The following is a 10,000-nucleotide window of genomic DNA, read 5'->3' on the forward strand; positions in this document are numbered from 1 at the left end:
CCTTCCGTCCGAAACTTTGTCCAGAGCATAATTCTTAATCTATTCGCCGGATTTACTTTAAACATTGAATATAAACAGATAGTAACTAGGAAAAGTGCAGTGACTTAGAACTATAACTCTATCTACCTTAGTTTTTGAATTATATCCCTTTATATAATTACAAAGTTAACTTTTGTCCGGAGCATAATTCTAAATGTTCTGAATGGATTTACTTGAAACTTGACATATAAACAGATGGCAAGTAGGAGAAGTGCAGTGAATTTGAAAAATAATACTATCTACCTTAGTTTTTTTATGATTTTCCTTTTTTTTATAAAATTAAAAAAAAAATGCGGACCATAACTCTAAATCTACTGAAGGGATTTTCTTGAAACTAGAAATATTAACAGATGGCAACTAGGAGAAGTGCAGTAAACATGAAACATAACTCTATCGGCCGTAGTTTTTGAAGTATCTCCCTTTATTTTATTTCATAGTAAATTTGTATCCGTTTTGTCCGGAGCCTAACTCCAAATCTACTAAAGAGATTAACTCTAACTCTACTGAAGGTATTAACTTGTAACTTCAAATATAAAAAGATGACAACTAGGAAGAGTGCAGTGACCAAATACCATAACTCTATCTACCTTAGTTTTTGTATTATCTCCCTTTATTTAATTTCAAAGTAAATGTTTGTCCGAAGCATAACTCTAATTCTATATAATGGATTCACTTGAAACTTAAAACATAAACCCTTTTTATATAAGGGATTCACTTGAAACTTAAAACATAAAGCCTTTATTTAATTTTATAGTAAATGCGTGTTCATTTTCATATATTTTATTCTCTACAGCATATTTCCAACACTATATAACTAATTGATCCTTGAAATATAAATAGATTACACATGTGCAATGTTTTGCAAAAAACATTCTACTCTCTGAAACCAATGTTCTCATACAAGCAAACACATTTCGGCGGGGATGGCCATGCTAGCATGGCTCTTTTAAAAATGATTGTAAATGTTTCATAACCATGCATGCATACATTTATTAACATTCTGAAATAAAAAGGGAATCATGCAGACAAGCTAAAGAATTGTGTTTTCTTTTGTGCGTGCAAACTGTTTACAAACTGGCATTTAACACACAAATCAATCGAAAATTATTCCTAAGAATTTTTAATAGAATCTAGCGGGACAACGTCTATACAAATCCGACAAAGAATTTGAGGCATCTAGAAATGTGCTGAAAAAGAAAGGAAAGGAAAATTGGCAAAAAGCAGCAGAGGATGAAAAGCGTTCTTTTCTATGAAGGTTTGCTTTGATGAAACATACATCCACCATCATCATAATCATCATGTCCTTGACCATTCTGGCCGTTTTTGGGGAAATTACGACAATACATAAAACATGCTGCAGTCAGGTCAGTTGTGGGCTGATGAGAGTAATTCACCAATTTGGATCGATGTCCACTCTTTCAGATTGTTCATCCATTGTTTATGTTTGAAGGCCTCGACGGCCACATTTCTTTAGATTGATCTGAAGAACAGTCTTGCACAGAGAGTCGTGCCTGGGACGTGTTCAAACCACGTCAGCTTTCTTTATTTAACGGTCGCTGGTAGAGGTTGTTGTGAGCTTACAAGTGTTGCAGTCATGTCCCGGACGTACTCGTTGGTCTTGTACCCTATATAAAAGATGCGGATGTGTCTTAGGAGACATTTGTGTACAAAAGCCTGTATTCTGCGTTCTGTGTCCGCATGAAGCGTCCTGGTCTCGCAGCCGCACAGTAGGCTGGGGACTACGAGTAACGTGTAAAGCCTGTATTTGGTGGGGAAGCTGATGGAACTGTTTTTCGCCCAAAACCTGCTCTGTCCTGCCATCGCATCAGTTGCCATGATACTTCCTATTCGGACCTTAGCAGTACTCGGGAGAGGTTTGCTCCCAAGTACTTGAAGCTGATAGATTCTTTAAGTTTCTCGCCATTCAAAGAGATGTTTGCAAAGATGTTGGTCGTGCTGTTTTTCATGATCTTCGACTCCTCCGCGCTGACCTCAATCAAGTATGCTCCTGTTCTTTGATAGGGTCTTTTGGTAATATCTTGAAGGGAATTTTTTCTAAATTATTGGCATTTTAAATGACATGCGTAATCTTTGTATTTATGTTTTTCCAACAATATATAAAATTGATAGTTTTTTAAACCGAAAAAAAAACATTTATTTGATAGAAGTATTAATTCAAAAATAGGTTATTCAAGTTTTATCAGATATTGGTTATAATTTCAAAAATACTCCAGTTGCCAAGCTATGGGTGATGTAACTATCGGATAAAATGATATTCTGAAATATGATTTCTTTTTTCCAATATTTAATGCACTCAAGTTGAGCCTTGATGCCTATTTATAAGCATTTATAGACAGTGCTCCACGCCAAAATCAATGAAATATTACTTTTTAATTAATTTATGTTTGAGAATAAAACATTTTCGACGTAGAGTATTCGTGGAAAAAAAGAAGAATATAAATGAAAACTTGTCTTTCCGACTGGTTACGGAAATTACCGATCGTAAGTTTTCGACAAACAATATGTCGAGGTTTCCGCAAAACACGATGTTTGCGCACTCTTGATCAGCAGACGATTTATTCCATAAATAAATCTCTGGTTTAATGGTCGCCAATTGTTTAACTACTTTTCAAATGTCAGAGAAAATGTCAAAATCATGAGGACGTTGAAAAACAAACAGCGGAAGAAGATTTTAATTGCGAAAAGTTTAAAAATTCATTATATGTGGTACGGTACTTTTGACATAGATTGGAACAGAACATGTCTGCAGAAAAAACTAAATAAGTGGCGGAAAGCCAGAATGTTTATTTCAATAAATAATTATTTATTTATTTGAACCTTTTTTTTAGAAAGATTGCACTAACAGTCTGAGGCTTACTTAAACAACCAATACTGTTTCCTGGGTAGAACTAATACTTTGTGTTTTCAGAGCACGCTCATTCGTTCCAGGCTCTTTCAGCCTCGGTCTCAAACGTAGATCGATTTTGTTATAGGCTTATTCAGCCCCAAATCAAAGAAGTTTATTTGACCCTCGTTTTAAATTATAGATATCTTTTAAATGTGATTTTGATAACTCAAACAAGGTTCCAGTATTCATGAAAAGGGGACCGTATAGCTATGGACATCATAAACAATGTGCCATCACACTTGTTTTTATAATTAATAGATAATAGATATAACAGTTGGCTACTCTTTCCGTAACTTTGTTACTTATTAACAACAACAATAAGTTACTTCTTTTGCTACTGTCATCTGCATAAAACATTGTAATATTATCTACATGCGCATGCAACCAATTCGTTAATAATCGCTCTAATAAACTTAATTACTAGAACTAACTGTCTTGAGTTTTAACTTTTCATCACTAAAGGGTATTGAATAATTCAAATTAACAACACAATCACATTGCTTTGGTTTATAATTGTCTTTTAATTGTAATATACCACTCAAAAGACTCATGCATTGTACTTAATAAACAATTACATGTCTGGTTCGCATTATTTATTTAGTTTGAAGTAATATAATCGCGCAATTGTTTACCAACTATTTTATATGACATTTTTACGATATATTTTATGATTCACGGATTTTGTTTCTTAATTGATGAACCAATAATGTTTAACTTTGGACCACAGATAAATAATGAAACAATATTAACCACAAATTGAATACATTCAGTTAAGTACTGCAATCAACATTGACCGTTCCAAGGCGGTGACGCCAGCTTTATTCTTATATGTGTTTATGTTGTTTTTTATTGTTCTGTTTTGTACTGTTTGGTCACTGGCCTTAAATAATGGACCAGCTAATTGTATATAATGAGAACGCAACACTGCTCGTGCAGCTAGAGTTTCATTTTTATATTGAATTTCACAACAGTTTGATGTGTGCTGCGTGAATGCAGTAGCGTTTATCCGCGTGTGCATCTTCGATGTTGTTATATTTTTTAGCCTTCAGAGGCTGGTAACGGTTTTGTTATTTTTTTATTATTTTTAGACACGTTTTTTAAGACCGTTCTTGCACTTGGATTCTTATACATTCTCTATATTTATAAAGTAAACTTGTACTTGTATGTTCATTAATTCATAGTTCTGCAGGTTATACTGAATTTTTACAGACCATTATCTGACAAGCTGCCTTTTACTCTTTTATATTTCTTTAATTGGCAATGTGTATTTATTAACTACAAGATAAATGGTTTCTCAAAATTTTAAAACTATGCACAAATTGATAACACACAAACTAAAGTTGTTCTCTCTCCATTGAGAATTCCGATTGCACGTAGTATTCATTTGCCGTTTGATTATTGACAATTACTTTTTTCTAAACCCACAGTCAATATTAGTTTACTTCGAGCATCTTGCATTGGAGATACTATACAACAAGGTTCTAATTCTCATCGTAATCAAGCTCCGTGTAATCGGTATCCTACAATAAAAAGTGCAACTCCAGGACGTGTTTATGCTGAAAGTTTTTAAAAAAAGTCTTTCATCTGTAAATAACCGCAAATTTTCAGTTAACATTAAATTCGTTGTCTTATAAAATTCTATGCATGTAGTGTATGTCATTACTTGAAATGTACCCTGTTGTGGTGCGCAATACGTTGGGCAGACTGGTAGATCACTTAAAACACGTGTTATGGGACATTTTTATAAAATTAAAAAACAATCAAATTTATTTACCAGCACTTTGATAAAATGGGTCATAACGTTACAAATATTTCTATTCAACCTGTGGGGCAACTTATTTTTGATAATAGTACTTCAAATCAGTACCAATTAAAAGCAAGGTGCGCGTTGGAATTTGAATGGATGAACCATTTATAAACAGCTTACCCACTTGGATTAAATGATAATATATTCAATGTTGGAACTTTTTCTAAAAATAAATTGATTAATTCATTTTCTCTTTTCGGTAAACGTCTCAGAAATAAACGTTCACATGGCATACGGAAAAATGGAATCATAAGGCGTAAATTTAAACGACGGTTTTCTTTAAATGACTGCTACACATTATTACAAAATGGGGGTAAACATAAATTACTTTTTGCATTTTGCTCTCTTTCTGTTTTTTCTTTTGCGTATATTGATAAGGAATGTAATCTTATTTTACTTCAATCTGACCCACTGTGTGAATGTGCTTTCACTGACTATTATTTTAAACCTTTCATTGAAAGTGCACATAACAAAACTAGAAATCGTATAAAAATTGAGTTTTGTAACAAAGGTCTTGATTAAAAGAAATATTCTAAAAATATTCAATGATAAAACTGTGCGTGGGTTGATACCCCCTTATTTCCGCATTCTGAATCACCACGTATTTTCTACAAATATAGTTAACCTGTTAGACGTATCGTGTTTAATTATAATCATATTCCCACAGCTATTTAAGTAATAAGACACTGTCCTACATCATGCGACTGTTCTAGTTCAAAATATGTTTATGGTCCAGTTGGACATGTTATTGCTGGGGACCTTAATTTTATTCAAAATAAAAACCTACGAAATTTACTACTCAGAGGACCTAAATATAGACTGCCTATTCCTGTTGATGTTGATGACTGCATTAAAAAAATCGAAACATCCTTGCAGGAATATTGTAATAATAGAGGAAGGAAAATGCTGAAATTACTGCACTCATTGAATGGAAAACCAAAGTAGTATGTATGGCCATGAATAAGATACATATGTATAATACAAATCCTTTGGCCTTACCATATGCACCTAAATTTAATAAACAAAGGATCTGTAAATTGATTGACGACTTACAATCTAAATTCGTCTTAGTTCCTGCAGATAAGGCTGCTAAAATATTATTATTATTATAAATACTGTTATAAATACTGTTATAATAATATCACGAGTGTTTTATGTTCGAACTATTTCGCAAGAACTTTCACAAACTACATCATATTGTGATTACTATAAGCAACCTAATGAAATTATTGCCGACCATATTTGCGAATTCAACAAATAAAATGAAATAGTTAATATTACTGACACGAAATTGCCATCACTACAACAACTGTTTTTACTTATCAGATATTAGATAAATACAACATTTGGACTTTTCTTGACATGTGTGCATCACTTAGTTTTCTTCTTGATAACTTGTTCGTTTAATTTAATGCTAAACTATTTAAACAAATTATCGACGTTCCTATGGGTATTTATTGTGCGCCACTTATAGCTGATCGTTTTTATATTTTTTATGAAAGCGATTTTATGTTAGAATTATCGAAAACTAAACAACTAGATTTGATTCAACTGTTTACCTTAACTAGTAGGTACATTGATGATATACTTAATTTAAATAAACAATTCTTTGAATAATATATTCACAAAATCTACCAGAACGAACTATTTTTAAATAGATCGTGTCAATCCGATATAGATGCTGCGTGTTTAGACGTACATTTTGCTATTAATAATAATATGATTAACACAAGTTTATACGACAAACGGGACGACTGTAACTTTGAAATTGTGAATTTTCCGTTCCTAGATGGAAATACCTAAAGGTCCATCCTATGGTATTTACATTTCGCAGTTGGTACGTTATACCAGAGCGTGTTCATGTTTTAAAGATTGTAATGATCGTTATCGTATATTAACAAAGAAATAGCTAAAACAAGTTTTTTTGTATTGTAACCTAGAAAGTAAATTCACTCAATTTCACTCAAAGAATGGTGATTAAATTTCAAAATATTATATTTTTTAAAATGGCATTTAACTAATGGAATTTCCCAACCATCATTTTATGGAGATATTTTAAAGCGTGTTCGCAAATTAAAATATCTTAAAGAAAATGTTTATATAAAACTTTTTAATTTAATTAATTTATTTTTATCAAAAGAATATGATGTTAAAGTACTTAAAAACACATGCTTGTTGGTTTTCGATTAATTTTATCTTTCTTCTTTTATAATTTGGAATCTTTGATGGAATGACCATTTTATATGTTTGATTCTTAAATATTTAATCACCTAAACTGGTTTAATTGGTAATTCAATTTAACAGTACTACCCATGTAATATATTTATTTTTATTTAACAGTACTGCCCCTGGATTATTTTCACATCATCGTGTCATCGCTTCCTAATTGCGTCATACGATACTCTTTCACTGTTCTTGGCTGCATTGATTTTTTTGTTGGTCGCGTTAGCGGCCAGCTAAATTTACAGAGCATATTTTGCAAATCAGTATGTGCTTAGAAGCCTTAAGTACGGTAAGAACCACAACTCACTCTGCAAGGGACGATTACCGCTGCCTGTCTGCAGCAGACGACAAATGATTTTGCTCTAGCAGTGAGTGTATATACCCTCTAGCAGTGAGTTTATATACCAGCTTGTAAGTCGACATTGGCCAGTCTAGTGTTTATCATTGAAATCTGTTCATATTGGCTGCTTTCAGGGAAAACGGGGCTTAATGCACGTCAAATAAGATTACCCTGTGCACACTGATTAGCCTGTGCAATGCGCACAAGCTAATCAAGGACGACAGAAGCGAACAACTTCAGTGCCTTCAGCGCTTTTAGTTTTTATGTCATCGCTTCTATATTGCTTCATACGACACGCTGTTTTAATCTACATGCAAAGGTCATTAGATTTTTAGCGTTTAATTTTATTACATTTTTCCTCTGACGTGCGATTCATATTTAATTTACTTTTAGAAGTCACATAAACAACCAAGCTATGTTGTATGGATCTTTAACTCCTGTTATTTCTGCTTCTGTCTGTATTTGCACGATGATGATCTGAAATGATGTTATATTCTAAAATCTTTGTCTCAAAAAAAAATGGATGTAGTTGACACTTGTTTGTAGTTTTAAATTTAATCGTTCCTCAAAAAGTTGAAACTCGATTGTTCTGGTCTTTTTTCTACCAGTGAGTAAATAAATGGTAATTAAATTGAATGCGTTTTTATTATATTTTATAATTGTTTAATTCGAGTAACAATGCTATGAAGTTAAATTTTATTTACACTTATATGTATCATTAATATTGCTGGGCCAGGTGTGAGATTGAGCGCTCTATAACCGGTTTAAACCCCCAGGCGGTGACCCGAGCTTTATTCTTATATGTGTTTATGTTGTTTTGTATTGTGCTGATTTGTAATGTTTTGGCAAATGGGCACTTGCTTTAAATAAAGGACCCACTAATTGTATATAATGAGAATGCAATACTGCTCCAGCAGCTGGAGTTTCACTTCTTTATATGGCATGTTTATATGTTTAATGCCTATTTAGTAAACTTGAATATGCAGACAAGAAACATTTAATATACGTTTAATACTTTCTGTATTTTTTAAAGAATTTATACACTTCAGTGTGTTAAAGACTATTTTTCCTATTGAAAAATGCTTTACCAAAATATAAGTATGCTGAAGTGCATTTTAAGTATGTTTCATTATATTTTCAAGAGCATGAAAACGCCTCGTTGCAGAAATGTTAGAAAGACACTGTGTAGTAAATGCACATGTAATGAGCATCAAAACTGCATGAACACAATTTATAAATGCAATCATGATGATAAAATATGTAATCACTATAAATGAACAAAATCATGGGAAAAAGCTTCTTGTTTTAAACGAGAATAATGAATATTTAAAACAATACTTTCAGAATATGGCATTAACAGTTGTGTTTGAGAAAATCAACAAAATGACATCAAAGTTTGATGTCTTTCTTAAAAATTGCTTAAAATCCTTTCATTCAATACTGAAATAATTACACAGTTGATCATTGTATTTGATACGTTATTAATTTAAACATTTATCATTATAATAATGATGCATCTTTAATTGAATTATAAACATGTAACATATCGCTGTTTAAACACTAATAGCATAAGGACTTAGGCTCACTCAGTAAAGTAATAAACCCTGATGTCTAAAGTACCTGCACAAAAGTAAGGTACGCAAATTCATAGTTTTAATTTGCTCCAATATAGAAAACTAAAATCAAAGCATATATCTATTATTTAAACTAACACTGATTTATCATTTATACAAGAAAACAGAAGATACATTCTTGTAAAACCAGGAATAAAATATGAATGTTTCTATTATATGATATAGGGGTTTTATTTTAAGACACATAATCAATATGGGAAAATCAACTTTTATATAATTTATATTTGTTTATCAATGTCATAATTGATAACAAACTATTTTCAATTGGAAGTATTTTGTTTATAATAAAGATGACATATGTTTGGTTAGCCAGTATTGCCACAATTTAGTGGTGTTTAAACACTGTACTTTCCTCACTGATTATGGTCTCGTCCCTAGTATGAGCCACACAATGTATCATTGGGGAGATGACTTGATGCTCATCAGTCTTCCATAATCCAGTATGTCTGTGAAAAGGGACCTTGCAACTTATGATCAAGGACAATTAGTTATCTTTAATGCATATAGATTGATTTATTAAGACTGCAACTGAATAGTTTCGCACATCTTCATTTTAGAAGCAACATTATACGAGTGTATTACAAAATGTTGAAATAGTAATAACCTGATTTATATACTTTATTTTGAATATCAAGAAAATGTGGACAAATTCGTAACAGTAATGAAAAAATTGAAAGTTTAAAATAAATAATATTGATAAGTTTATACTAAATAATAATGGTAATTATATATAATAGTTATATTAAATAATAATTTGTAAAACACAAAATGTTTATTTGTAAAAGAATGGTATAAAATCGATCAATATCATGGTTTTTACAAATAAATACACTCAATTATAACATAAACTAATGACCATATTAAAAATCAACCCAGTCATCAAATTAATTAAAACAATGTGTATAACCGAAATGTCATCCTACAAACTTTAAGCCAGTAATACATAGAGAATGATAGGTTAGTGTTGATTATATATCAGGTTTATCAGGCGAGACTTAGAAAACAAAAGGCACGAGCCTTGGCGAGTGCTTTATCGTTCTCTTGCGAGC

General features: G+C 31.7%; 1 protein-coding gene across 1 annotated transcript in view; it reads left to right on the plus strand.

The window, feature by feature from the left end:
• Window positions 1–10,000, plus strand: part of LOC127843221 (uncharacterized) — a 55,207-nt gene that overhangs the window by 14,810 nt on the left and 30,397 nt on the right. The gene's annotated exons all lie outside the window — the stretch shown is intronic.

This window comes from Dreissena polymorpha, chromosome 8 (assembly GCF_020536995.1).
Source record: "Dreissena polymorpha isolate Duluth1 chromosome 8, UMN_Dpol_1.0, whole genome shotgun sequence".
NCBI classification, from domain to species: Eukaryota; Metazoa; Mollusca; class Bivalvia; order Myida; family Dreissenidae; genus Dreissena; species Dreissena polymorpha.